The 25,324-nt window shown below is 37.1% G+C and overlaps 1 protein-coding gene across 2 annotated transcripts in view; it reads left to right on the forward strand.

The window, feature by feature from the left end:
* The window catches only part of FRK (fyn related Src family tyrosine kinase), a 169,571-nt gene that overhangs the window by 37,575 nt on the left and 106,672 nt on the right, over positions 1-25,324 (forward strand). The window lies entirely within an intron of this gene.

The raw sequence follows: 25,324 nt of genomic DNA on the forward strand, positions 1-25,324 counted from the left end.
AGGGAGCAGTTCATGATAATGGGTTGAAATATGGAAAAAGGTGGTCTTTTCAATGGATACTTGCTGTCTGGTGAGTTGGGAAGCAGGTGGAGGCTGTTTTTGGCCCCAACCCTGTTGCCTCCTGATCTCAATGAAACACAGGACTGGAAATGTCTCTTAGGAAATGTAGTCATTTTATAGAATGTTTCCTTAATGGAGGAATCATTGGGAACTCACTCATGTCCTCATATAAGTGTTTCTTCTTCATCTTTTTTTTGGTGAGCTTTGACATTCCTTATGCTCCTAAGTTATAAAATAAGGAATGGCCATTAAAGATTGCTGTTGATTTCCAAACTCACATGGTCATTTCTGAGATTCTTTCCAATGCCAAGAGCCTAGAAGTATTAAGCAGGGTCTTAATTTATAGGTAGATAGAAATAGTAATTTTCACTTTTGATGAATGGGATGAATTCATTCTCAAATGAGGAAATCACCTATGTGAATATTTGTTTTGTGTGATAATCTAGCTTTACTTATTCACTGAATGATTTCATATGTGCACCTACATGTTTTCATTGTTGCATGATTTCTGTGAAATATATAGTAATATGTATGATGTATATGCAATGTAACAGGTATATTATTAGACTAAATACTATAATATTAACTTCTGATGCCTTGACTTTGTAATCTACTAGTTTTAATTGTATCCTGCTTAGGGGCTCTGTTTCCTCATCTATAACGTCTCCAAGGTTGCTGAAGCCCCTGGATTTTTTGGTTATCTGGGAATACACACTCTCATGTTTCATATGCACTGGTTCAGCTACAATCATAGTGCATAGAATTATAAATGCTGAAGAAAACAGTGTGCTGAAACAAGATAAGCAGCCCAAAGATGATCACTTTTTGGATGGAGACTTGACTGTACTGTCCTTACTAATTTAGATTTTCTTTGCCTGCAAACACAAAATAATGCTTCTAAAGTATTGTGGTTATTTTTTGATTCTCAGGGGCCATCTGTAGCCAAGAATACTTTTTCCTCTTCATATAATTCCTGACCTTTCCTCCTGGACTTGGTTCTCGGCAGTGTTCCCATCTGTCACTACCCTCCTAGATCGCTGAGTGAGGTTCCCTTGGGATCTTTATATACACTAGAGTAAAGGATGCCCAGAAGATGCAGCCACTCAGCCTCCTGGTCCAGACAGCCTGCTTGTTTCCTTTTAAGTATACACCGTGGGCTTTACCTCTGAACCCAGGTGACTTCTGAATGTTATTGCCACTGTTCAGTTAAATTGCTGCAATTCTTTTAGTACAAGTAGTTACAGTCTCTAGAATTATACTCCACTTCAAACACAAATGATTTTGACTTACCAATCTTCTGAATGAGGGTGTCTGAGCAGGTCATAGGCACCTTAATACCCAAGGAATTATACAAAGCAGTGTCTTTTACTCTTTTCCTTCAATGGGTTTTCTCAAACTTACGCTTTTTTCCTTATCAATACCATGAAAGTTAATATGGCTTATTTTACAATGACCTCAGTAAACAGAATTAAAGAAAGGTTATTGTTTATATTCACATTTGTGAGGTGGGTAGGCAATGGGAAACTGATGAAAGTTAGTCATCTATTTCCTAATTAGACCAATTTGAGGCAATATATCTTAATATTCATCTGGTTATGTCTTTGTTCTTGACTTGCATTAATAAAAATATTGGAATTAATAGTATCAGAACAAATCAGGAGAAGGTTTTAGATTTTGATTTGTTTGTTTGCTTTTTTAATATTTGGGAGTGAAGATGTTGGAAAAGAACCAGAATTTTGTTTAAAGAAACCAGTTTACTGATTGATTATTATTTCACTTAGAAATGTTTTAGTTTTCTGAGTAGCTTACATTAAATGATATGTAGTAGCCTTAAAGATCTGTCTTATGAAGACATTGCATTTATCTTCAATTTTATTCCTATATCCTATGTGGTTGTATGATTGCAATTTTGCCCACATTTTCAATATGAATTCCTTAAAAAATTTGTGTTTTTAGTCTTATTACTCAGAATTCTCTTTTAAATACTGTGAGATCCATGCATAGTTTTATAATAATACAGATTTCCCATAAAGTTTTTAAAGTACCCTTATGTTTTATTTGCAGTTTTTTCAAGATACGGTTAAAGTTCATCCAGAAATGACATGGAAATTACATATGACTGTTATAATCAACAATACTGGATTTACATCTTTCTTTTATTATTAAAAGATGAAAGTATTTTAAAATATTGTGAAAAGCAAAATGACTAGTAGTTGTGTAATTTAGCTACATCATTTATCTACAAAGAATTTATAATAAGTTATCTGCATAACTGTTTAAGTGTGCCCTAGGTGTTGTCCATGCATTTTTATGTTAAACTGAAGTATGGTCAGAAATGGGATCAGTTCAGTCTCTGGGAGAGGAGATTGGTGGGAGGGGAGTAGGGTGAAAATAACCATGTAAGCCAGCAACTGATGATTTCTTTCTAAAATCTCCTGACTGTACAGGCCAGAAGTAGCAGTTAGGACAACCTAGTTGACTTTTGATTTCCCTTTGCATGTAGAACAGTATTATTATTATTTTTTATAGTCCTCACCTTTTTTGAGCTTCCTTATTTCCTTCTTCCTTTCCTTCTTCCCTTCTTCCTTCCCTTTTTTTCTCCCTTCCTTCCTTATTTGAAAGGTAGACAAGAACAGATGGAGATAGAGATAAGATATAGAGGTAGAGGTAGAGATAGAGGTAGAGATAGAGATAGAGATAGAGATAGAGATAGAGATAGAGACAGAGACAGAGATCATCATTGGTTCACTCCCCATAGGCCTGCAACAGCTGTGACTGGGCCAGATCAACACCAGGAGCCAGGAACTCAATTTAGGTCTCCCACATGGGTGCCAGAGACCCAAGTACTTGAGCAATTACTTGCTGCCTCTCAGTGTGCACATTATCAGGAAATAGGAATCAGAAGTGGAGCTGGAACTTGAACCCAGTTACTCTGATATGGGGTACTGGAGTCCCAAGTGGTCTTCTAACCAACTGTGCCAATGCTCATCCCATGCAAAGATTCTTAAGTTATGGTAACAAAAATGAAACACATTGCTGAAATTCTGACTCCATTAACTTCTCAAAGGCATAAATTAAGGTTCTATCAAGAAAAGTCAGGGAATAGGCATATAGACTAACTGTTAAGATGCCTGAACCCCACATTGGAGAGCCTGGTTTTAACTCCAAAGCTCCAGCTCCAGACTCCAGCTTCCCAGCAGTGTATATTCTAGAAGGCAAGAAATTGCGTTCCTGTCTCATTTCATGGGAGGTCTGGATTGTGTTCCTGGCTTTTTGCTGTGGCCCTGACTCAGCCCCGGCTTTTGCAGGGATATAGAGAATGAACCAACAGAAAAGGAAATTTCTTTCTATCTCTCTGTCTCTTAAATAAACAAAAAATAATTAAAAGCAGAAGAAAACTTAGATCACTAGAATGATCTCTGGATTTTCTTTTTTTTATTAAGCACTACATTTTTCTGTGTTGTATTCTTGTGTGTGTTCTTGCGTGAGAATCAGTAATTTTGTTTGGAGTCCATTCTGCAAGCCTGGTGTGGTGTTAGGTGGATGACTCAGCAAAGCCAGAGGAGATAGTATCTGCTTCACTGCATGTATGATTTGGCTTTATGTTGAGAAACATTTCCATAAAGTGTTTTTTTTTTTTTTTTTTTTTTTTTTTTTTTTTTTTTGTCTCTTAAACTTAAACATGGCACACTTTCTGTATAGGAGGGCTGGAGGAGTCACTATACTGATCTACAATGAAATGTTTCCATCTCTTGTTGGCATGTTAAACAGGAGAGAAAGAAAAGTATTTTGTGGAGAGCTTTAAGTACTCTTATTACCTTGTAAAGGTAAATTATTTCTAACTCCTCACCATTTTAGGGCTTGTTTAGAAAACAGAATACAGGAATAAATATTTGAAACTTGTAATTTTGTTGTTTATGCTTGTGGGATAAAAATGTTAGAATGTTATAAAATATAAAAGTAATGCAGTTTCTTTCCGTCTATTTAGGGCACATTTTCCTGTTTGTTTTCCACTTTAATTTGTCAGACTAGAATTCTTTCAAGATTTTATCTAGGCCGGCGCTGCGGCTCACTAGACTAATCCTCCACATAACGGTGCAGGCACACCAGGTTCTAGTCCCGGTCGGGACGCTGGATTCTTTCCCGGTTGCCCCTCTTCCAGGCCAGCTCTCTGCTGTGCCCCGGGAAGGCAGTGGAGGATGGCCCAAGTGCTTGGGCCCTGCACTCCATGGGAGACCGAGAGAAGCACCTGGCTCCTGCCTTCAGATCAGTGCGGTGCGCCGGCCGTGGTGGCCATTGGAGGGTAAACCAACGGCAAAAAGGAAGACCTTTCTCTCTGTCTCTCTCTCTCTCACTGTCCACTCTGCCTGTCAAAAAAAAAAAAAAAAAAAAAAAAAGATTTTATCTAATTGTACCTCATTGTCTGATTTAAAGAAAGTCATATTGTTTATTTCTAGTGGCATATTCTAGGAAAGATTCTTACATCACCATTTTAGGACAGAGTGAGAGAAAAAATTTTAAAATGATTGAGGGGCAGGTGTTGTGATACAGTGGGTTAAGTACCTCTTGTGTTGTCTGTATCCCATATAGGAATGCCAGTTTGAATCCGGGGTACTCTGCTTCTGATCCAGTTCCCTGCTGATGTGCCTGGGAGGCAGCAGATGATGACTCAAGTACTTGGTTTCCTGCAACCAGTGAGGGAGATCCAGAAGGAGTTCCTGACTCCTGACTTCCGTCTAGCCCAGCACTAGATGTGGGAGCATTTAGGGAATGAACCTGCAGATGGAAGATCTCTCTCTTTCTCTCTCTCTCTGTCATTCTTTCAAATAAATAAATCTTTCAAAAATTGAAATTAAAATTAATAAATTAAAAAGACAAACATTTACCTGTTTTTTTTTTTTTTTAAAAGCAGTAAATGTTAAATTGATTTTAAAAAGAACAGAGTGAGGTTCTACTACTTGGTGATTTGAATACTGCTGAAACTGATGATTATATATTTTTAAAAAGATTTATTTATTTTATTTGAAAGGCAGCTAGAAATAGAGAGAGCAAGAGAGCAGGAGAGAGGGGAAGAAAGCAGGGGTGGGGGGCAGATATCTTCCAACCACTGGTTCACTCCTGTACCAGTCATGGCTAGGTCAGGCAGAACTCAGGAGCCAGGAAATGTATCCAGCTCTCCCACGTGGGTGGCAGGGCCCAAGCACTTGGGTCATCTTTTGCTGCTTTCCCAGCCACATTGGCAGGTAACTGGATCAGAAATGGACCCAGACTTGAACCAGTGCTAGCTAGCCACTTTTTTTTTCTTGTTCTTTCTTAAAAATAATTATTAAATTTAAAGTATACACAATGATCTTAGTCATTTTCCACCTAAATGTCAGTAGATTTCTTTGTCAGCTGGAAGAGGAGGTCAGCCTTTTAATCTTAAATTATTTAAGAAAGATAAATAATGCAGTTGAAAGTGAAAATTGATGTTAATAAATAAAGACAAAGGAATAAATCAATATGACATGATAGATTTTGTCCCTTTTGTGTTGTTTAAATCACTAGAAAGTCACTTATGGGTGATCCGTAGAATTCTTTATCCAAGTTATGTATTTCTTTCTTTCTTCTTTTAAATGTATTTACTATTTATTTGAAAGGCAGAATTATATATAGAGAGGGAGAGGCAAAGAGAGAGAGAGAGAGAGATCTTCTATCTTCTGTCATTCTGCAAATGGCTGCAAAAGCCAGAGCTGGGCCAGGTTGAAGACAGACGCCGGGAGCTTCATCTGGGTCTTCCATGTGGGTGCAGGAGCCCACCTACTTGGGACATCCTCCACTGCTTTCCCAGGCAGGTTAGCAGGGAGCTGGATTGGAAGAGAAGCAGCTGGAACTCGAACTGGTGCCCATATGGGATGTCTGTGCTGCAAGAAGTGACTTAACCCTCTGTGCCACAGCAGCAGCCCCACTTTATGCTAGTTTTTAAAGAAGACTAAATTCACAGAATTAAAATAATGCCTTTTTAGTTTCTCTCCACTAAGACAAAGTGTATTTGTATACTTTAGTTATAAAAGTTAACTGAAATGAAATTTATATATATATAAGTAAAATACATTGTAAGTTTACTTATGGTTGTCTATCAAGTCAAGTGTTTTGGATAAATCCAAGATAAGAATTTTATGACAAATAATCTGAATCAACCAAAAGCACATTTAGATGCCATGAGATTAGGAAAATCTGTTGTTAAATGATTTTCATGTATTACCAATGGAATTATGGTGTATTTTACTCTCCTTGTTCTTTGAATTATTTGTTATTATATACTATTTATCATGAGGTTAAATAATAGTATGACAAATAAGTTGATAACATAATTTGTCAAAAACTTTCATGTTAGGTATAATATTAGAATTTTTGTTAATGTAACTATACTATGTTTATATAAATCTCTCTCTATATATATATCAATTTTTATACAGTGAATTTTTATATAAATTGTCCCCCACCCCCTTTTTTAAATTTAAGAGGTAGACGGAGAGAGTGAGAAGGAGCGAGAGTACTCTCAGCCCAGGTTCCCTCCCCAAATGACTGCAAAGCATGGGGCTGTGCATAGCCAAAATTGGGAGCCAGGAACACAATCCAGGTCTTCATGTGGGTGATGAGAATGCAAATTACTTAAGCCATCACTGTTCCCTCCCAGGCAGGGTCTGAATTAGCAGGAAGCTAGAGTTAGGAGCCAGACCTGGGAATCAAACCTAGACATCTGATGTAGGATGATGACATCTTAACTCACTAGGCTAAATGCCCACTGAAAATGTCTCTGCATTTAAGGAAAATGATAATTCACTATTAAATTAAAACAGATTTTATGAGAAAAACAGGAAAAGATAGATGTGGAGAGAAGAGAAACCGATCAAACAATATTGGAATCACAGATAGAATTTCATTCATAGTGGTTTAAAATAACTAATAGCAGTAAAACTTGATTGCATGAACATCAAAATACTTTTGAGAAGCAATAAAAAGCAATATGGAATCATTAACATGAGTCAGGAGTCATCTTTTAAGGCAAAATAATGAAGTGGAGAATACTTTGAAAAATTTCAATTGCAGTGTCATTCAGAACCACCCTTTCTTTAATAAACGTCTTGATCATTTTTTTTTCTTTCCAAGCTTTCAACAAATTGGTAACAATGGAAAGAATTTTATGTGAGTGAAATAAATCTTAAACTTCCAAACTCAGTCATAAAGATTAGAACCTAAATTCCTACTTGATTTGAATTCATTCTTTGAAAAAAAAAAAAAAGGTTCTATTGGGTTCAAATTAGTTTGTTTTTGTTAAAGTGAATTCATTTAAATACTTGATTTGTCTCTGAAGATACATTATAGTGTTCTTTTTCTATAAATACCAATTAAGCATCTTGGGATTGGCATTGTGGCATAGCCTGTGATGCTGGCATCCCGTGGGGCTCTGGGTAGGAGTCCCAGTTCCACTTCTGATCCAGCTCCTTGCTAATGGCTTGGGAAAGCAGAGGAAGATGGCCCAAGTACTTCCGTTCTTCCAGGAGACCCAGAAGAAGCTCTTGGTTCCTGATTTTGGCTTGGCCCAGCCCTAGCTGTTAAGCATTGAGGGAGTGAACCAGTGGATGAAAGTTCTCTCACTGTCTCTCCATCTCTTTCTCTGTAACAGTGCCTTTCAAATAAATACAAATAAATCTTAAAAAAAAAAAAAGTTAAACATCTCAGCAAACTGACACTGCCAAAGTAGGTGAAGCTTTCTATAAAGTTGGTGAACTTTTGTTAGGTACTACTAAGTAGTGTGCATTTTAATTGGCCTTGAGGTTCCCAGGACAGGAAAAATAAGCAAAGAACGAATAAAAAATACTTTCCCTTCATCAACTGTGTCTAGTTGTTAGCACAGAAAATTTACTTCAGATTTTCCAACTACCAATATCATGGTGAGAATCTGTATGGCAAGTAAAAATCAGAGCAACTATTCCCATAGGTATTTTTGCTAGGTCCCACCATTAGTGCCGGAGGGTTTTAATTAAAGTAAATGCTATACTAGTTGTGGTATACTTACGGATATTGCATATGGGCTCAAATGATCTTGATGAATCAGCTGTTTCATGTCTTAGCTGTGTGGCCTTGAGCAAATTATTGACCCTTTACCTCAGTGTCTGTCACATAGGAATGATACTGACAACGATCACAGGATTGCCATGTGACACATAGGAGACTCTGTACAGAAAGGGTGCTCTGAAGAGATCCTGGCACAATGTAAAGTCTTAACAGTTTTTATTACTCTTACTACTATGTGTTATTTAGTTGACAGCTCCTCCTTTACTTCTATCTAAATGCAGTTTACTTTGTACACCCCCCAAGTAGTCCAAGATCACAGTAATCTTCCGCTGTAACAGATTTCCCCCGCGTGGAGTATCCTTCAGTCTCGGACAGTCCCATCCTCTTCCTCACCTGCAGGTCTGTCTTCCCAGGGGCTCTTTCATATGCCTGCAATGCTCTCCTTCCTCTCTTCTTCCAGACCAACTCTAACTCATCCTTCAGGCCCATTCCTCCCTCTCCAAGTCTTTCCTGACATTCTAGATTACATTAGTTTTCCTGCACAGAGCCTTTTTAATCATTATTGCAGATTTATCTTTTTGTAAGACTATAAGCTGTGGATGTGGGGTGGTGGGAAGGGGACTCAGTGCCTCAGCCAGAGCTTAGGGTGATGCTGTATATTATAATATATAATTATATTAGATTATATATTATATAATATATATTATGTTTAATATATATTCTCAGATATTTTAATGAGCAACTGAGAGGGACACCTCTTTTCTTCAACTGTTCCTGATTTACTTCTTTACCAACCAGAAAAACTTAAATTAGAAGGCATAAGCTGTTTTGCATTCTTTTCTCAATGTATTATTCATACTTTAATTTTTGGTTACACTCATAGTCATAGCAGTATAATTTCCAGGCTCCCAGAAACTAGCTGCTCTAATCTACCCCTGGAGAGAAAATAATTAGGGGGTCATGGACTGATCTGAATATTTTTGTCATGTGGAATGAATATAAAGCCAGGAACAACTGTAAAGCTCATTGAAATGGCATCTAAAAATCACATATACACATGTTATTCTCTACCATGGTTACATTTAAAGTAAAAGAATTACTGGCCAGAGCTTTTACATGGACAGCAAACCAAAGCCTAATTTACAAAATTAATGGGGTGGGGACAGACTTGTAATTTCAGTTTTTATGATCAACATACATAATTTCAAATTATTATGTGTATAAGATATTCCAGCTGATGTATGCTCAAAGTTTGACTCTTTACTGAATGTTAATAGATTTTCATTGTTGCTTTTTAAAACATTGCCAAGCAAGATAATTTCATCTTCTTTTTATTAATTAACTGCTAATTTCTCTGCGGCATTCTATGAGTCCTTAGCACTGAACAGGTTGGACCAGTGTCTCCAGGGAAAGTAGTTATGCAGATTAATAACAGCTTTAATGGTATTTCAGGCCTCCTTACAGCTATTTTCTTAAAGCCTGCAACTTTAGTATTAGTTTATGTGGCTGTTTCTTTGAAGATTAATGTAACAGAAGAATTTTGCTAAACTGTATAGATGCAAATATAGGTCATGTGATCTATATTACTCTCCTTTTTGCTTATTTCACTAAATTCAGATGCTTTAATAGATTATCCCTTGTGTAAGACTCTTCTGTCATGATGTCAGTTTTTTCTACAAAGTTTTTTAGTTAGATGCTTTTGTTTTTAAAAGTTGAATTATGGGGGGGGGAGCCATTGTAATCCATAAACTGTACCTTGGAAATTTATATTTACTAAATAAAAAAAACAAAAAAAATTGAATTAATTTGCATGTCAGATTCTTTAATGTTTTTATTTATGTCTTTTGAAATTCATATTGCATATTTTATAATACCTTCAAATTTAGACTGAATTTCTCAATTAAAGATTTTTTTAGGGGGAGATGGGTGTTTGGCTTTTTAAGACACTTGTATCCCCCATGGAAGAGTACCTGTTCCACTTCCAATTCCAGCATTCTTTCTAATGTATAACCCTGGGAGGTAGCAAGTGATGATTCAAGTACTTGGGTCCCTGCCACCCACATCAAAGACCCAGATTAAGTTTCCAGCTCCTGGTTTCAGCCTGACCCAGCCCTAGCTATTGAGACCTTTTGGCAAGTCAACCAGCAGATGGAAGATGTTTCTCTTTTTCTCCCTTTCACTTTTTCTCTCTTTCTCTCTTTTGTCTCTGCCTTTCAGATAAAATGAAAATAATTAAGTAAACAAATTTAAGACTTTCTTTTCATGATTCCTGTGCCTTTTTAATAGAAAAATGAAAAATCCAGTCAACAAATGTGCTTGCTAGAAGCTTTATTTAAATATCCACATTTCACTTTTTAACATTTTAGAAATTTTAATGAATTGATTTTATTTATCTATTTGAAAGTCAGAATGATGGAGAGACAGAGAGAGAGAGAGTGAGAGTGAAAAAGAGAGAGAGAGATCTTCCATCTGCTGATTGACTCCTTACATGCTTATAAAGTCCAGGGCTGGAACAACAGCCAGGGCCCCCAGGTGGGTGGCAGGGACCCAGATACTTGAGAAATCACCTGCTGCCCCCAAGGATCACCTTAACAGAAAGATTGGGAGCAGGTTAGCTGGAACTCAAACCAGGCACTCTGATATGGGATGTGGGCATCCCCAAGTGCAGCTTAACATACTGTGCGACAATACCGAACCATAATAGGAACTTTTGAAGTATGTATCTAATTAGAAAGGTGCTTGGAATCTTATAGTAAAACAAGTATTTTCATTAACGCAGATGTTGCATACCACAATGGCAGTTTGATTTTGATGTTTCAGAAGGATCCTATATGATTCTTCTGAAGGGACAGTACTGTTGGTGGATTCAAGGTCACTGTAATGCTATTCTGATCTCACACTTATAAATTTGTCATTTCTGCATGCTAATCATTATGTCCAAGACACCATCCTGCAGGCCTTGTCATTTTGCTGCCTGTAAAGTCACTGCCTGAGATTCATATCTGGAGGATGCTTGTTAAACTTCTGTGAAGCTTAGTTCAAGACATATTCTCTAAAGTATTTTAAGCCTGGAGCTTCTTCCTGGTCTCCCATGTGGGTACAGAGGCCCAAACATTTGGACCATCCTCTACTGCTTTCCCAGGCACATTAGCAGGGAGTTGGGTCAGAAGCAGAGCAGCCAGGTCTCGAACCGGCACTCACTTGGGATGCCAGCATCACAGGCAGAGACTTAACCTGCTACGTCACAATGCCAGGCCCAGTTTTTGGAAGAGTTTAGGGGAGCAGAGTTTTTTTTCTGGATTGAATGTTGCCAGGAAGTGGAAGTAAATGCATGCATGGGTAGCGTCATAAGTGTTGTTGAGAAGGAAGGCAGGTAAGTTGGAGACTAAAACTGTGATTGATAAAGAAACAGCAGTAACTCAGGTTAGCCAAGATAGGCAAATGTTCAGCCAGTTTTGTGGTTGAACAGTGTCCATGTTTTTGTGGATGTTCAGACAGGATTACAGAATGATCTGCTCTTGTTGTTGTTTTGGTACCTCACGGTGACAGAGTAGCCTTGTATGATGTTTATGTTCCATGAGATTGTTCATGTCCAACAGGGGAACACAAAAATCTAGTTATAAATGCCAGGTCAGCTCTGAGGTATCAGGAGTTGGCTTTTCACTTCCTCTGTTAGCATAGAACAATGTTGATAAATAGCTTGAGAGTAGTACAAACAGTCCTTCATTTAGGATATGCTTAAAAAAAACAGTTGTATAATGCATGAATGAAGAAGTGAATACATAGATTAATGGGCCTGGAAGTAGAAGACGTCAATACTGATTTGGGGAAAATCATTGCTTTCTTTCAAGGTTCAAGACAGATGCTCTTCTTTCTAGAAGTGCTTTTTAACTTTCATGTAAAGAATTTATAATTTGTTCTTCCTATAGTTTTGAATTTATTGTTGGTAGAGCAATATTTAGTGATAATTGACATTCATTGAAGACTTACCATTGTGTTATCCACTACACAAATAACTTCACTTGCATTGTTTTATATCTTATGCTTTTATTATCCCATTTGCAGATGAGTAAACTACTCAAGTCACCCAGTGCTAATAAATGATGGAACTGAAATTTGCCTGCCTCCAGCCTGTCTCCAGAACCTGTATTTGTATCATGTAGTAGCTAGTTACAAAACTTCTGTTTCTTGCATGAGAGTGTAAAGTCTGTGAGGGCAGGATACTTGTCCTTCTGTTGTAGTGCCTAGATAACTGTATAATACTATTTTTGTTCCAGAGAATTTAAAATCTCAGGAGCTAAGCCTGTCTGTTTCCACCCAAGATTGTAAATTCCTTGGAACAGAAACACTGTCTTAATCAGCTTTACACAGTATTTACAGAGACAAATTTCTAAAGGTCTAAAGTGATGGAACAGCTCAATACAAGTTGTGGAACCACAATAGAAGCAAAATAGAAGTATATTCAGGGAATTAGAATTTGTGTAGTTTAGGTGACACATTTATAGGGAAGAACCGAAATCTGGAAAGATATGCTAGGACAAACCTTTTGGAAAACAGCGTATATTCCAGGTTACAAGTTTGGATTGTATCTGATAGGAAATAGATGGAAAGCAGAGCTTTAAGAAGAAGATGATGATGTGGCGTGGATTAGAGAAGGGACAAGCTGAGCATTGGAAGGGGTAGAGAAGTTGTTACAAAGGCTCAGCACAAAGCTGTAAAGGCTTAATTTTCATTTGCAGCCCTAATAAAAAAGAAGAGTAGGGAGGTGAACAATTTCACAAATGAAGGCTAAGAAGACTGAGGGGGAGGAAAATAGCTTAACATTTCTGAGTACCTTTGTGTGCAAGGCACGCAAAACTAATTTAATGCTTGTTATATCTCTATAATGCAAGTTTTCTTATTATTTTTAGGATTATACATTGAAACTAATATAAATCATAAATCATAATTGAAGAAAAAATACAAATTAGATGTAGGAAAAGGGAGACTAGAATTAAAAATAAGATTTGGGACCATGTGAAACATTAATGGATATATATATATTATACTGTAATTTTTATGGGAGGATAGTTGAAGCAGAAAAGAAGATAATATATTCAATTTTAGGCATGTCAAACTTGAGATGCTATTAGGGCATCTCAATATTAGGAACAAAAAAGTCAAGATAAAGAGACAAGTCTATTCTAGAAAGATGAATTTTGTGAAGTGAGTCACACAGAGGTTATAGATATTACAGGAATATAAGAACCATAGAGTATTGTAGACTTCATAAGGGTTATAACAACGACAGAATGAGAGTCTAAGAAATAAGAGAGGGAGAGAAAAGATCAGATCTTTGGAAATATATCTATAGTTTAGGAGAGTGTTGGTGTGTGTGCATTAGTAAGTGCCCTGTGTGGCCATGCCTCCTTCATATCTATCCTGTAGGATAGGCTGCTCCCACACTGACTCACAGCTTGGTCACATGACTTGTGTTTACCAATGGGACAGTATCAAATGTTAAAAAAGCAGTGACTTGAAAAGTACTTGCATAATGGGGCTTGCTTTCTTAGTGCTCCCAGCATTCAGCATGAAAAAATCACTATGAAAATCCCAGGGTAACTTCCAGAAGGATAAGAGACCATGTGAAGAGTGATGCGAGTGGTTCTGACTGGTTCATCGGCTACCTGGAGACCCATGGTCAACACAGCTGAGATCAGGGGACCCCACCTCAACTTGCTAACCTTTAGATTGATATGCCCAATAAGTAGTTACTATGAAGCCAAACCTAACTCATACAGGGAAGAAGAACCACTGAAGAAAACAATGAGTAATTCATAAACATAAAAGCAAAGCAAAGACCATATTTTTTTAAAATAGATTTATTTTATTCATTTGAAAGGCAGTGTGTGTGTGTGTGTGTGTGTGTGAGAGAGAGAGAGAGAGAGAGAGAGAGAGAGAGAGAGAAAGATATTGAGAAATCTATCCACTGCTTCACTCCCCAAATAGCCATGATACCCATGGCTGGGCCAGGCTGAAGCCAGGAGCCTAGAACACCATTGGGTCTCCTACATGGGTGGCAGGGGCCCAAGTACTTGGGCCATATTTGCTGCTTTCCCTGGTGCATTAGTGGAGAGCGAGATCAGAAGAGGAGCAGCTGGAACTCTACCAGTGCTCGTATGAGATGCAGGTATCACAGGTAGTGGCTTAACCCACGGTGCCACATTGCTAACTCCAAAGACCATCATTTTTAAGGCAAAGAAGTACAATGTCAAGATGGAGGTGTTGTATCAAATGGTAGAAAGAGGTCAAGTAAGGATCAGAGTTAAGGATCAGATTTCCTGGAGGATTTTGATGACAGTTTTGTGAAGTAGGTGATGTCATGTAAAGAGGAGACAGAGTTTTACAGGGGAACTGCCTGCTCTGTCTAGGACTCTCCCCTCTAAGGTTTGGGGTGGTTAAGCCACAGAAAAAACGCTGTTTAGTAGGGAACCATGCCAGGTCTCAGGTTTTATCCTGGCAATCAGACCCAAGGGAAAGCACAAGGAAAAGAGCCAGGATAGCTCAGCTGCTTCCATCTCTGAGCAGAGTCTATGGGGTCCTAAAGAATTGTGTCTGTCTGGGGTTTACAAATGTCTCACTCTCTCCAGGGTATCAAAGTTAGTAGGTATTCAGCTTCTTCTGATAGGTTGATTATTTGGCATTTGGCAGTTGGAGTAGAGTGAAAATAGATCATCTTTAGCTCCATCAATATGATGTTCCCTAAGCTGTTAGAAAAATCCATCAGTTTTTCTCTTGGGTGCAGTGCTGCTAGATTCTGAGACCATGTTGTGGGACATTTGAGGTAAAAATTCTAGATGTTAAGGGAGAGGCAGCAAATAAGTGTAAATTTAAAAGAAGTTTGTGAAGGAAATTTCACAGTACAGATGTAGGACGGTAGACTAAGGAGGTATCAAGATCAACATGTACTTGAAAATACTTGAGTATTTAATTATGTATCATTAAACTACATTTTAAGCTTTTATTTAATAAATATAAATTTCCAAAGTACAACTTTTGGATTATAGCGGCTTTTTCCCCCCATAACCTCCCTCCCATCTGCAACCATCCCATCTCCCGCTCCCTCTCCCATCCCATTCACATCAAGATTCATTTTCAATTATCTTTATATACAGAAGATCAATTTAGTATATACTAAGTAAAGATTTCAACAGTTTGCACCCACACAGAAACACAAAGTATAAAGTACTGTTTGAGTACTAGTTATACTGTTAATTCACATAGTACAACACATTAAACACAGAGATCTTACATGCTAAGTGCACAGTGACTCCTGTTGTTGATTTAACAATTGACACTCTTGTTTATGGCGTCAGTAGTCACCCTAGGCTCTTGTCATGAGTTGCCAAGGCTATGGAAGCCTCTTGAGTTCACCAGCTCTGATCTTATTTAGACAAGGCCATAGTCAAAGTGGAAGTTCTCTCCTCCCTTCAGAGAAAGGTACCTCCTTCTTTGATGGCCCGTTCTTTCCACTGGGATCTCACTCACAGAGATCTTTCATTTAGGTCATTTTTTTTTGCCACGGTGTTTTGGCTTTCCATGCCTGTGAAACTCTCATGGGCTTTTTATCCAGATCTGAGTGCCTTAAGGGCTGATTCTGAGGCCAGAGTGCTGTTCATTAAACTACATTTAAAAAAATATTTATTTATTTTATTTGAAAGGCAGAGTTACAGAGAGGCAGAGGCAGAGAGAGAGAAAGAGAGAGAAAGAGGTCTTCCATCCACTGGTTCACTCCCTAGATGGCTGCAATGGCCAGAGGTGTACTCATCTGAAGTCAGGAGCCAGGAGCTTATTCTGGTCTCCTATGTAGCTGCAGGAACTTGGGCCATCTTCCACTGCTTTCCCAGGCCACAACAGAGGGCTGGATTGGAAGTGGAACAACTGAGACAAAAAATAGCGCTCATATTGGATGCCAGCCCTACAGGCAGTGGCTTTACTGCTACACTTCAGTGCCAGCCCCTAAACTACATTTTTGATACTTCTTTTCTGTGGCATACTGTAGTGACATTTATGAAATAAAAATGAAGCCACTCAGGTCTTCTTATTTTAGGAATCTTTTACTTATAGGAGCAATATATGATCTTCTGAATTCTCCTGGAAGACAGATAGGGAGTGGGTTAAATAAGCCTGGTGTTCTATAGTGATAGGGAATTCCTTTGTTTAGTTTCAGGCTAGTCTAACACAGCAAAGACAGTGATGTTTTTGATAAAACAATACAAAAAAGACTCAGTAATTTGTGCTATGTACTAGTTTATGGTAACATTGTCAGATTCTGGTTTTGATGCTAAATCACTATGAACTCTGAGCTGTTTCTTATCAAAAGTCTCACTTAGGGGAACAGTTTAATAAGATGGAAAGTCAGGCTATTGACTTAGTAAGTCTTTGTACAATGATCAAAAGCAAAATAGTTGTATGATAATTTAATGGATATCAAAGATTCCCACTTTATGATTTTTCACTTTTGGAAATTTTTGTGCTTAATGAAATTCCTACTATGTTTGAAAATAATATTTATTTATTTGAGAGGCAGAGAGACAGATAGGGAACTCCCATCCAGTGGTTCATTCCTTAAATGTTACAATGGCTGGTATTAGGCCAGGCTAAAGCTGGGAGCTGGGTACTTAATCTGTCTCCTGTGTAAGTTGCAAAGACCCAACTTCTTGAGCCAATGCTGTTGCCTTCCATGGTAAACATTATAGGAAGCTAGAATCAAGAGGGGAACCAGGTCTTGAACACAGGTGATATGATATGGGATATGGGCATTCCAACTGATATCTTACCTTACCCCCCCATTTTCCAAGATTGTTAGTATTATAAAATATTCTAGTTTACCATTGACAGTTTTACATTTTATGCTTTAAAAACTACTTGATTAAAAAACCCAAAAGATTAGTTGTAATTGTTGAATAAGTTTTAAGGCATCATGATTAAATAATATTCATATAACCAGCTAACTTAAGACTCAGGCTATTATTTCTTATACTGGACCTGCAAATTCCTTTCTTGAAAGTATCCTCAAAGTAAAACTTTTATTCCAGAAAATGTTGAGAGCAACTCAAATTCTAGTAGCAAAAGATTGGAATCAATCCTAATGTGCACTACTGGGAGGACTTTAATTTGTGGTTTATTTATTCAATGAAACATTATAGAATAGTGAAAATAATGGATTGAATGACATGTAATAATACCATGGATGAATTTGGAGAGCATAATATTGAATGAAAAAATTTCAAGTTACTACATGTAATTCTATTTTTTTTGAATCCATGAGGAAAACCAAATATGTTGCTTGAGCATGTATGTTAGTAAATTATAAAAAGAAAGTGATAAATAAATTCGTGTCTGACCTACTCTTTTGACAATTGTAAAGTTTATATTTTTGTAGATAATTTAAAGAAATTATTAGAAATCACTTATATAATGAAAAAGTAAAAGGTAGTAAGTATCCTGGTCATAAAGTCACATACAGATACCGTGATACAGTGTACAAAGTTCATGACTCTGCATTCCTCACAATATTATTTTCAGTGAATTAGCCCTTAATTATCACTTTTGCAATTGTTTTTGTCATTATCCACTATGGCTTTTAAGACCTCCCTATTCCCATTCCAATGACAAATGACAGCCTGTATGTTATGGACTTTCTTAAGTTCCAGATGTAGAATTAAAATAGTCCATGAGCCCTCTGCAATCATATATAAAATTCATGTGATGTCTTTAGGATAAGGAATTATAGGATTTATAATGATTTAAAAGAAATTATGTTTAAAATGTATAAGTATCTGTGTTCTCAAATCATTATAGGCAAAAGTATTTTTAAAATTTTATTTAAGTTATAGAAATTTCATCAATTATATATATATAGAATCAGGAACATAGTGATAATTCCCATCCTAGCCTCCCTCAAACCCTTGCTCCAGTCCTCCTTCCTGTACCCTCTCTTATTTCCACTCTTAATTTTGGCAAAGATCTATTTTCAGTTTGCTTAATACTTATAAGATTAATCCTACACTAAGTAAAAAGTTCAACAAATAGTATGAAGGACATAACACTATTCCCCAGAAGAGAAAAGGGCTGTAAATAATCATTGAATCTGAAAATGTCCATTTCATTCCTATATATTACATTTTAGTTACTCCATTAGTTGCCACAGATTAGAGATAACATATGGTATTTGTCTTTTTGGGACTGGCTTATTTCAGTAAATATAATTGTTTCAAGTTGCATCCATTTTGTTGCAAAAGACAAGGTTTCATTTTTTTTTTTTACTGCTGAGTAGTACTCCACAGTGCATTTATACCATAATTTCTTTATCCAGTCAGCTGTTTATGGACATCTGGGTTTATTACATAACTTAGCTGTTGTGAATTGTGCTGCAATGAACATGGGAATACAGTTAATTTTAATATGCTGATATCCTTTGGTTTTGGTAAATTCCCAGGAGTGGGATGATTGGATCATATTGTAGGTCTGTATTCAGGTTTCTGAGGCATCTCCATACTGTCTTTCACAGAGATTAGACCAATTTACATTCCCATCAACAGTGCATTAGGGTGCCTTTTCCCCTCCATCCTCACTAGCATTTGTCATTTGTTGACTTCTCTATGAGAACCATTCTAACTGGGGTGGGATGAAAACTCATTGTGGTTTTGGTTTGCATTTCCCTGATGACTAGTGATACTGAGTGTTTTTTTCAAGTTTCTGTTGGCCATTTGAATTTCCTCTCTTAAAAATGCCTGTTCAAGTCCTTTGTGTATTTTGTTATTGGATTGTTTTGTTTTGAACTTCTTTAGCTCTTTATAGATTCTAGATACTAACCCATTGTTCATTGTATAGTTTGCAAATATTTTCTCCCATTCTGTCAGTTGCCTCTTCACTTAGCTAAGTGTTTGTTTTGCAGTGCAGAAGCTTCTCAATTTGATTTAATCCATTTGTTCATTTTGGCTTTGTTTGTCTGTGCTTCGGGGGTCTTTTCCAAGCAGTCTTTGCCTATTCTAATGTCTGGCAGAGTTTCCCCAATGTTCTCTAATAATTTGAGGGTATCAGGTCTTAGATTAAGGTGATCATGGATTTGATCCATTTTGAGTGGATTTTTGTGTAAGGTGTAAGGTAGGGGTCTTGTTTCATACATCTGCATGTGGACATACAGTTTTGCCAGAACGATTTGTTAAAGAGACTGTCCTTGCTCCAAGGATTGATTTTAACTCCTTTGTCAAAGACGAGTTGGTTGTAGATGCAGGGATTGATTTCTGGAATTTATATTATGTTTTTATACCAGTACCAGGCTGTTTTGATTATAACAGAGAAAAGTTTAAGGTTTGTTCCTCTTGAGAAATTGATTTGCTTCCTTATGGCACATAGCAAGAATTTATTACACATCACAGTTTTCTTTGTTCTTGGTTGCCAGGAAGCTCACAGTCCAGTTAAATGCCTGACTCATAGTAACCATATTTGACCTTAAGTCTAGCTTATTTTCTTCCTTCTTTAATATACTTTCTTTTTAAAAATCCTTTCTTTATTCTTATTACATACAACATAGACCAAATTTTATAGGGGTCTGCTAATCTAATCTACTTTAATATATGAAAAATTATTTATATAAACATGTTTCATTTTTTAAACTTTTATTTAATGAATATAAATTTCCAAAGTACAGCTTATGGATTACAATGGCTTCCCCCCATAACGTCCCTCCCACCCACAACCCTCCCCTTTCCCACTCCCTCTCCCCTTCCATTCACATCAAGATTCATTTTCGATTCTCTTTATATACAGAAGATCAGTTTAGCATACATTAAGTAAAGATTTCAACAGTTTGCTCCCACACAGAAACATAAAGTGAAAAATACTGTCTGAGTACTAGTTATAGCATTAAATCTCAATGTACAGCACACTAAGGACAAAGATCCTACATGAGGAGTAAGTGCACAGTGACTCCTGTTGTTGACTTAACAAATTGACACTCTTGTTTATGGCCACAGTAATCACCCTAGGCTCATCATGAGCTGCCAAGGCTATGGAAGCCCCCTGAGTTCACGGACTCTGATCATATTTAGACAAGGCCATGGTCAAAGTGGAAGTTCTCTCCTCCCTTCAGAGAAAGGTACCTCTTTCTTTGATGACCCGTTCTTTCCACTGGGATCTCACTTGCAGAGATCTTTCATTTAGGTTTTTTTTTTCCCCCAGAGTGTCTTGGCTTTCCATGCCTGAAATACTCTCATGGGCTTTTCAGCCGGATCCGCATGCCTTAAGGGCTGATTCTGAGGCCAGAGTGCTGTTTAAAAAAAGTTTATTTATTTTGAGAGGTAGAGTTACAGAGAGAGAGAGAGAGAGAGAGGAAGAGAGACAGAGAGAAAGGTCTTGCATCTTGCTGGTTCACTCCCCAAAGGGTTGCAATGGCTGGAGCTGAGCTAAACTGAACTGAATCCAGGAGCCAGGAGATTCTACTGGTCTCCCACATGGGTTGGAGCCCCAGGCACTTGGGCCATCTTCCATTGTTTTTCCAGGCCATAGCAGAGAGCTGGATCTAAAGAGGAGTAGCCGGGACATATGGGATTCTGGCACTGCAGGCAGAGTCTTAGCTTACTATGCCACAGTGCCAGCTCAAATATGTTTCACATTTTATTACCTTAAATTGCAAACAAGAATTTTATATCTTAATCTATATACTAATTAATGCATTTTTTGACAGGCAGAGTGGATAGTGAGAGAGAGAGACAGAGAGAAAGGTCTTCCTTTTGCCATTGGTTCACCCTCCAATGGCCCCCACGGCTGGTGCGCTGCGGCTGGCGCACCGCGCTGATCCAAAGGCAGGAGCCAGGTGCTTCTCCTGGTCTCCCATGGGGTGCAGGGCCCAAGCACTTGGGCCATCCTCCACTGCCTTCCCGGGCCACAGCAGAGAGCTGGCCTGGAAGAGGGGCAACCGGGACAGATTCCGGCGCCCCGACCGGGACTAGAACCTGGTGTGCCGGTGCCGCTAGGTGGAGGATTAGCCTATTGAGCCAAGGCGCCAGCCCATTAATGCATTTTTAAACATTGTCTTTCTGAGCTTTGTTGGGAGCCTAATTCTAAAGCATACATTACAAGTTGTTTTGTAGAATCACAATTAATGACAATTGGCCAAAAACTGCTACATCCTCACTTGTCTGTCCTGGTGGTTTGTGCTGTTTCCTCTGCCTCTTGATTATTTCATTCCTTTACAATTTCAACTGAGCACATATTTGTCTGCTGGCAAATTTGACACAAACTCCCCGTGTATTTGTTATCCTTGTTTGTGTGCTTGTGTATTTGTAGGATTCATTCTGGTCATCTCTTCATCCATACAGTGAGGCAGGAAGATGCCCTCATTAGAGCATTTGACCCAGAATGAGACCCAGATACATTAGAGTAGAAGCACAGGTATGGAGAAAATGATAGAGACAAAGGGCAGGAAGGGACATGATGGTTTAGGGTGTAGGTTAAAAAAAGGCAAATAAAATGTCCATAAACATCAGAAAAAAAAGAAAAATAAGATGATATCATAAGCAAAAATAAAAGAAAATAAGCTAATGTTTAAGGCAAATGAAGTCAGAGTGTGAGAAATAAGAGAATGAGTAAAGGGATTGATGAGCCAACAGATAATAGCATGCATTTGTTTGTAATTGAGGAAAACAGATGAGGATACTGTACTAGGTGTGGAAATAAGTCAGGCCAATGTGGGCATGCAGGGAGGTTCACGATGCTATGCTTATATTATTTTAACTATACTCAAAAACACATTCCTTGATCTTCTGTATTTGTATTATGTAAGCATTTATATAAAGAGACTATCACCTAATGCAGCTTGCAATTTATGCTTTACTGCTAGGTTTATAGTGAAGAAAATATAATGGTAAATACTGTCACTGACATTGAGCTAAACCCATTTCTTCTCTCATTCTACATTAATTATATCATCCAAATCATCTCTTATACTCTGGTATTGGCTATCTTTCACAATGTAAAAAGAAAACAACCCAGAAAAATATATATACCTGGTATACAGAAAATAGAATCAAGTAAGAGACTTCAGGGACCTAAAAATGCATTGACCTCATATTATCACGGGCAAATCAGGTTAAAGCAACTTAATGGTGATATAAGAAGTCTTTCTGCTAATGGAAAATTGGCTGTTTAGGCAAGATGGTAAAACAAAAGACTTCTGTAGGGAATTAGAGTAAGTTAATAGGTTTACTTGGCTCCTACTGATTCAGAGTCTCACAAAGAAAGCACTGATACATTCCAGTGAGTCTGACACTCTGTATTAGGGCAAACCTGCAATGTATGTTACTCACTGATTTATTGGTCAACAAAAATACTATGTTAATAATAACCAGAGCAACTTTAATTCTGCTAGCGTGGTCACATGTAGAATGTGAAATTGCTTTTTGAGTAAAGAAATAGATAGTTTAACATGGATCAGAGAAATTTCTAGAAGATTCTGCATCATTCCAATGTTGACTTTTAGGACAAAGCTCACTTACTTCATTTAACCTGTTTGTACGTTTATATTTACAGTTTATTAGACTGACATTTATCTTATAAAATTTTTCTCAATTATTAAATGAAAATATATTTTTTCCTTTTTAAAGTTTTTTACTTTGAAAGAAACTTCACAGAAGCCAATTTTTCTCATATGCAAAGGAAGAATATCTTAGGAATCTTACAGTTCTGAGAAGATATTTCAAAAAGCATTCTGTTTTAACACTTCTGACTACATTGTTGTTTACTAATAGATTGTTAAATGTACTTAGTGATTTAGTTTTGTATATTCTTCTTTATAAGAAAAATAATCCTTTATGATTTTTCAAGTATATATTTTTAGTTAACTATTTGATACACTTTAGCAACTTTTGGTTGAGGTAATTTTGAATTACTATAAAGAAATAGTATACATAATGAATGATATAGTGTGATCTAGCAGAAACTGTCTTTGCTGAGGGTAATGAGTAATTGGCTCAATGCATTCTAGGAGCTTACTTTAATGGATCTCAGCCACTGCTGAAAGAATGGAACAAACCATCACTATGACTCTGAGATTTGTCATGGAGAGAGGTTTGAAGAAGGGAACATTTTTGTTTCTTTTTAAATTGCTGATGTATTTTCAGAAACAAAATATTTGCTCAAACTTAGTTAAAAAACAACAGACAGCTCTGTTCCTGTCTGTTCCTTTTCTGTCCACTTTTCCTGCAATGGAAAAGTGAAATGTAATCACATTTAATGGAAATTAGAGGGAATGGTGATTTAGAAAGAATATCTGATAAAGACAAATAAAATAGATGGACAAGATGGAGAAGAATAAAGAAAGGAGTATGGTAGAAAAACAATATTTAAATTTCTATTATAATAGAAAACAGCAAGTGTCAAACAATCTCTGTGAATGTTCTTCTCTACTATAAACAGAAACCATAGAAACAGACATTCACCTGCTCACTATTTATTTGTGGGTAGTTGTAGCAGCACAAAAAATCCTGTACCTGTTAGTCATCAATCCTGAAAAAACTCTGTTTTGGGAATGATTAAAAGAAATATTTTAATAATAACTATTAAGAGGACAGTGTGTTGTAAAGTTCGATTTTAAGGAGTAACTATGACAACTTTCCTTGCTTGTTATTTAGATTCAGGCATTTGTCATATTTAATCCAGATCTGCTAGATATCATGCACAATGCTTTGCTAGTCCAGTATATTAGCAGATTATGACTTTGAAACAGAAATGTCAACCAATGTTATGAGGGAGATTTCTGGAAGTTTGATGGATGGACAGACATGAATCATGGTTGTGGTTATATTAGAAAGGAATGAGAATGTTAATGGGTGTAGGACGTACATGATTCTTAAGCATCTGGTAACCTGAACTGAAATGAAATGCGAGTATTGATTTCTTATAAAATTCTTGACCTCTCTTAAGTTCACCACTATAATTTAAACTATAGCTAGTAAAAAATTAAATTATTTTTCAGAACTAATTTCTTCTTGCAAGGCCACACAGCAGCAAGCAAATAAAATCAACATTTTAACTCTTAAAAACAACTCAACTCTACTTCCCCTTTGGCTATTGCACATTAATCTTTTCTCCCATTTAGCAAACTATAAAAAATTGTATTTGGAACCCTATTTCTTTCTTCTCTGTCTCATCTTTAATTTTACTATGGGAAATTTAAAACAATTCTCAAGCACAGAAAATAGTATTTTCAGGACTGATGTTGCGGGTAAAGCTGCCGCCTGCAATGCTGGCATCCCATATGGGCACCAGTTCAAGTCCCACTGCTCTACTTTAGATACAGCTCCTTGCTAATGATCTTGGGAAAGCAGTGGTGGACAGCTGAAGTGTTTGGGTCCCTGCCACACCCGTGGCAGACCCGAATGAAGCATCTGGCTGCTGATTTTGCCATGACCCAGACCTGGCTATTGCAGCCATCTAGCAGTGAACCAGTAGATGGAAGATGTCTCTCTCTCCCTCTCTCTCTCTTTGGCATCCATATGGGATGCTTGTGCTGCAGGTAGCAGCTTATCTTGTGCCACAGCACAGGCCCAGTGGAATACTCTTAATAAATAAACATAATTCTAATACAATATTCTCCCTTAAAACGTAAAATAATCCTAATATCATTAACTATCCAATCATCATGAAACTTATCCCTAGTCTTATAGTTTGTTTACTTGAATCCAATGTTTTGTGAATTTGTTTTTGAATTCAAATAAAGTCTGTTAGTTTCATTTAGTTAATTAGTCTTTTTAAATCTCTTTTAATATGGATCTCCCCTCTGTTCTTTCTCTGCAGTTTATTTTCTTTGCCTGTAGTGTTTAGCACTATCTGAATTTGCTGATGTAGTTTCTCTTGAGTTCAGTGTAGTTAGACTTTTACTCTTCCCATTCTGAATAACTGCCCTTATCTAAGATTATCAAGGAATCTCCCTATTGCAAAACCTATCGGTCAGTTCTTGGTCCTCATCTAGTTAACTTACCAAACCATATTTAACACACTTAATAATTGCATCATCCTTAGTATACTTCTTTAACCTATTTCCAGGATAGTCACTCACCTGTTCTCCTCCTATATCAGTAGGCTCCTACAAGTTTCACTGGTTTCTTCTCTTCCCCCTGACCATTGAATGTCAGAGTGACCCAGAATTCTAACCTTCATC

This window comes from Oryctolagus cuniculus, chromosome 5 (genome assembly GCF_051225735.1).
Source record: "Oryctolagus cuniculus isolate XC-2025 breed Fujian yellow rabbit chromosome 5, ASM5122573v1, whole genome shotgun sequence".
In the NCBI taxonomy this organism is placed as follows: domain Eukaryota; kingdom Metazoa; phylum Chordata; class Mammalia; order Lagomorpha; family Leporidae; genus Oryctolagus; species Oryctolagus cuniculus.